We start from the raw sequence: 6,093 nt of genomic DNA, 5'->3' as shown, positions 1-6,093 counted from the left end.
GCGTATTCAGCTACGGATCGTGAACCCTGTCTGATGGACATAAGGAGCTTCGCAGCAGAGGCAGCACGAGCCGGCACATCGAATACCTTCCGAAGAGAAGCAACAAAACCGGAAAACTCGGCAACCACCGGATTGTTGTTCTCCCATAAAGGGCTGGCCCAGGCCAAGGCCTTGTCCGAGAGCAGCGAGATCAAGAAGCCCACCTTTGATCTCTCAGTAGGAAAGGCATGTGGCAGCAACTCGAAATAAATGGCCACCTGGTTAAGGAAACCTCGGCACTGAGTTGGCTCTCCCCCAAAGCGCTGTGGAAGGGGGGCAGAACCGGTCATACCCCGAAACACCGCAGGTGCAGCAACAGGTGTCGGGGTAGACTCTGGCGCAACAACCGGAGCGGCAGTAGGAGCGGGCCCAGGAGCGACAACCGACCCATCGGCAACGGAAGCTAAATGAGCCGTGCGTTCAAGCAGGGTTTGTAACGCCACAGCGAACCGACCCAACAGGTGATCCTGCTGATCAAGTCTGGCAACCAGCGTAGGTAGCGAGGATGGCCCTGTACCGTCAGAATTCATGGCTTGGTCCTAATGTCATGGAACCATGAACCAGACGTACAACAGAGATAGGTGGAATAAGAAGGCTTTATTGAAAATCAAGCCGTAGCTAAAGTCCAAACGGATGGCTAAACTGAAGCAGGGTCTTGCGTAGACGGAGGTCAGGAACCAGGGGGGTAGTCAGACGTAGCCAGGATCAGGAACCAACGGGGTAGTCAGACGAAGCCAGGATCGGGAACCAACGGGGTAGTCAGACGAGGCCAGGATCAGGAACCAGAAGCAGCAGCAGTCTTTGAAGCATGTGCATACAGGAGGACCAAGCAAGGAACTGAAGCCACAGACCTTCTATATATATGAGCTAGGCATCCAGCTCCTCCCAGTGGGAAGGAGGAGCCGCAGGGTGGGAGGCTACAAGAAACCCAGAAACCAAGATGGCCGCCAGCACATGTCAAACGAAGGAGAACAGTGAGAAGGTAAGACCATGACACCAGGTAGGACACCATCTTCCTTACTTGATAGTCGAGGGTCCATTCAAAGGCAGTAGTGTATGAAATTGTCAAAATCTATGAATTTGCTGCACTTTATAGACCATCCTACAAAACACCACACATGTATGGAGCTGCGATCAGGTCATTAGTGCAACCTGCCCATACAAATCTTGGAGGGTACGGGCTCAGGAGCCCTTGCGGCTATCAGCTGTATTATGCAGCTAGCCCTCCGCTCTTACTGCCGGGATTGGCCTTAACTTCAGGTGAAAGTTCAGCACAAATTGTTTGAAATGTGAAACAGTGGTCACTAGTGAAAAGGTGAATGGGATAGACGGCTCTACTGTTCAAGAACTGCTAAATCTGACTCACCCAGCCAGGATAGTGACCACTAAGAAGTAAAGAGATAAGCAGGCACACTCATATATGGGTAGAAAATAGTATATAGATAATAGGATATAGATAAAAAATGCTGGTTAAGATATAGTTGTAAAATATGAGATGAATTTGATCAATAGTCCAAAATGAGAGTCAATAAAAATGTTCCTTGGAGTAAAAATAAAAATAAAGAATAAAAATAAGGTAAAATAAAATAGTCACTTATGGTGATAATGGTATTTAGTAGATAAAATGTAGTCAATGAATGGAGTTCCACCGTATTGTGGAACTTATTCGTATATGGTGCGCTTTTTTTCAAATGATGCGACTTTTGTGAATGATGCGCCTTTTTGTAGATGGTGCGCCTTTTTGTGAATGATGCGCCTTTTTGTGGGATAATCCTTCACAAGACAAGTGAAGATATGCGGTGATTATCACTGATCTGTGTGTCGATTATCACGTGACCACCCGCGTCATACTACAGATGCGCGAACCACGCCCCGGGCGCCACAAGGAACGCCAAAGACTTCACCACCAGATCGCGTTTGACTTCGCAAACTCTTCCAGGAACAGCTGATCGTCATGGGAGGATCCGTCCCAGCAGCGCCGGTTGGTGGGTAAGTGATCTCTGTAGACAGCGCGGGACGCCGCGCTTAGGCACAGAGCACCTTTTCTTCCCACAGCACCGTGCAGCATTACAGCTATTTGACTTTTTATATATATTGTTTCTATACATACATCCTGAAGCCCCAGATCAAGGAAGACCGTTCCTGGTTTAATACAAGATCAGTGATAATCACCGCATATCTTCACTTGTCTTGTGAAGGACTATCCCACAAAAAGGCGCATCATCGACAAAAAGACGCATCACTCACTAAAGTCGCATTCCACAAAAAGGCGCATCATTCACAAAAAAGGATGCACCATTTGAAAAAAAGTGCACCATATACGAATAAGTTCCACAATACGGTGGAACTCCATTCATTGATTATATTTTATCTACTAAATACCATTATCACCATAAGTGGCTATTTTATTTTACCTTATTTTTCTTTATTTTTATTTTTACTCCAAGGAACATTTTTATTGACTCTCATTTTGGACTATTGATCAAATTGATCTCATATTTTACAACTATATCTTAACCAGCATTTTTTATCTATATCCTATTATCTATATACTATTTCTATAAATAAACTAGATCAGATTTACCCGTATAGGACTGTGTCTGCTTATCTCTTTACTTCTTCGTGGTCACTAGTGGTCGGTTCATAGAAAAACTGCTAAACCCTGACAGGAGTTAGCAAAATAAGTTTTCCACATGGGTGCGATGTGTGAAGTGAACGCACAGCGCCGCACTGAATCCTAACCCATGCGTTGTTTTTCACGCATCAGTTCTGCGTTGCGTGAGAATCGCAGCATGTTCTATATTCTACATTTTTTAAGCAGCCTGGACACTGAAAGAGGCCTAAGTATGTTTATGGATATAAAAAATTTTGAGCGAATGCCCACTACATACGTCTAAGGCCTCATGCACATGACCGTTTCGTTTTTTTTGCGGTCCGCAAAACACAGAAGCCGCCGGTGTGCCTTCGCAATTTGCAAAACAGAACAGGCGGCCCATTGTAGAAATGCTTATTCTTGTCTGCAAAACGGACAAGAATAGGACATGTTATATTTTTTTTGCGGGGCCACGGAACGGAGCAACGGATGCGGAGAGCACACGGAAAGTGAATGGGCCTGCACCCGAGCCACAAAAACGGTGGCTTGGATGCAGACCAGAACAACGGTCGTGTGCATGAGGCCTAAGACTCAGGACCGATTTGCTTTATATTATATAACTAGCAGAAGGACCCGGCTTCGCACAGTTATATTTCATCTATTTCATTTAATGTTTCTGTGTGTCGTTAAAAGATATCGACAGTGTCCTCTTTAACAGTGACCTCCACAGTGGTCTACCCCCTTAACAGTAACGTCCACAGCGCCTCCCCTTTAACAGTGACCTCCACAGCGGCCGTCTCTTTATTAGTGACTTCCACAGTAGCCCATCTCATTAACAGTGATTTCCACAACACCAGCCCCATTAACAGTGACCTCTACAGCCCCCCGCCCCTTAACACTCCATAGTGGACCATCCCCTTAACTATGACTGTGATTTCCACAACACAGAGTCCCTTTAACAGTTGGCCTCTACAGCAATCTGCCCCTTAGCACTGACCTCCATAGAGGACCATCCCCCTCAATGTGACCTCCACAGCAGCCTGCCCCAGTTTTAGGCCAGACAGTCCAGCTTTCAGACTCCTTGTCCTCCATCCGGTGCAGGGCCTTGGCGGACACAGGTATGTCCTTTTGAATAGCTCACTCTCAGACAGCAGCACTGTGCTGTCTGAGTGTGAGCTGCAGGGAGAAAGTCACCCTCCTTCCCACCCCTGCAGCTGACAGAAGTAGATTTTTACCTTCATTTTTTCAATCCCCATCGACTGCGGAGTGGGGTGTGTGGCCTAACAGAATTGGGCTGGGCTTAGCAAGACCTGGGGCGGGGTTTTTAAGTCCATCTTTTGAGGGTGGCCTGAATGGCCACCTTACCTGCCCCCTGAACTGTGACCTCCACAGCACTCCGCTCCCTTAACAGTCTCATCCTCAGCGCCCTGCCCCTTTAAAGCTGACATACAGCAGTGAAGAAAAATGGCTGGGTTGTTTTAGAAACCCGGTGTAAAACTGTGTATATGTGGAGACTAAGGGCCTGCGAGCTTCTATTGGCTGATAAGGGTCATCTGACCAGGCTTCTATTGGCTAATGCATTGTTTGGGAATATCTCAGGAACGGTACGTGCTCGAGAACCGAGACCCAGTCTAAAACCGTCACGGACACCTGATGTACCTGTGTGCCAAAATTCGTGATTGTAAATGCGACGATGCGGATTCCTTTAGCGGACATACACTCAGCTTTATACACTGAAACAAAACACTTTCAGTTTTGCTCCCATTTTACATGAGCTGAACTCAAAGATCTGAAACATTTTCTACATACACAAAAGACCCATTATTCTCAAATATGTCTAAATCTGTGTTTGTGAGCACTTTTCCTTTGCCGAGATAATCCATCCCACCTCACAAGTGTGGCATATCAAGGTGCTGATTAGACAGCATGAATATTGCACAGGTGTGCCTTAGACTGCCCACAATAAAAGGCCACTCTGAAATGTGCAGTTTGATCACACAGCACAATGCCACAGCTGTCGCAACGTTTGAGGGAGCGTGCAATTGGCATGCTGACTGCAGTAATGTCTACCAGAGCTGTTGCCCGTGCAATGAATGTTCATTTCTCTACCATAAGCCGTCTCCAAAGGCGTTTCAGAGAATTTGACAGTACATCCAACCGGCCTCACAAACGCAGACCACGTGTAACCACACCAACCCAGGACCTCAACATCCAGCATGTTCACCTCCATGATCGTCTGAGACCAGCCACCCGGACAGCTGCAGCAACAATCATTTGCATAGTCAAAGAATTTCTGCACAAATTGTCAGAAACCGTCTCAGGGAAGCTTCTCTGCAAGCTCGTCATCCTCATCGAGGTCTGGACCTGACTGCAGTTCGTCGTCGTAACCGACTTGAGTGGGCAAATGCTCACATTGGATGGCGTCTGGCTCGTTGGAGAGGCGTTCTGTTCACGGATGAGTCCCGGTTTTCACTGTTCAGGGCAGATGGCAGACAGCGTGTGTGGCGTGCTGTGGGTGAGCGGTTTGCTGACGTTAACGTTGTGGATCGAGTGGCCCATGTTGGCGGTGGGGTTATGGTACGGGCAGACGTATGTTATGGAAAACGAACACAGGTGCATTTTATTAATGGCATTTTGAATGCACAGAGATACCGTGACGAGATCCTGAGGCCCATTGTTGTGCCATTCATCCACGACCATCACCTCATGTTGCAGCATGATAATGCACGGCCCCATATTGCAAGGATCTGTACACAATTCCTGGAAGCTGAAAACATCCCAGTTCTTGCATGGCCAGCATACTCACCGGACATGTCACCCATTGAGCATGTTTGGGATGCTCTGGATCAGCGTATACGAAAGCGTGTTCCAGTTCCTGCCAATATTCTGCAACTTCACACAACTATTGAAGAGGAGTGGACCAACATTCCACAGGCCACAATCAACAACCTGATCAACTCTATGCCACGGAGATGTGTTGCACTGCATGAGGCAAATGGTGGCCTGTTTCAGATCTTTGAGTTCAGCTCATGCAAAATGGGAGCAAAACCGAAAGTGTTGCGTTTATATTTTTGTTCAGCGTATATTAGACTATAGCATATTTGCCAACTGTCCCAAAACCTCTGGAAATTGTTCATAAAAAGGGAAGACGTGCCGGACTCTAGGAAGAAGCAAATCTTTTGGGTGCTGGGAAAGCTTCCCAACATCTCTTGGAGAGCTGCTTTATATGTGTTTAAATGTCGGAACTTACATCATCAAATGCAGTCCTGGAGCCCAAAAATACACTGAAGAGGTGGGGGTATCAACAGAAAAAGGGATGAGGCATACAGGGACTGACGGGTTTTATCGGAAAAGAGAGTAGGGTATTCCATAAAAGGAGTATGGCGTGTGTGAAGGGAGCGTTACTGTGAGATGGAAGATCTTCCGACAATGTGCTGTGCCAACCACGTCCTCGTCCCTCA

Source organism: Bufo gargarizans, chromosome 1, assembly GCF_014858855.1.
Source record: "Bufo gargarizans isolate SCDJY-AF-19 chromosome 1, ASM1485885v1, whole genome shotgun sequence".
Taxonomy (NCBI): Eukaryota; Metazoa; Chordata; class Amphibia; order Anura; family Bufonidae; genus Bufo; species Bufo gargarizans.
The sequence above is the reverse complement of the archived record's forward strand: the minus strand, read 5'-3'. Positions refer to the sequence as shown.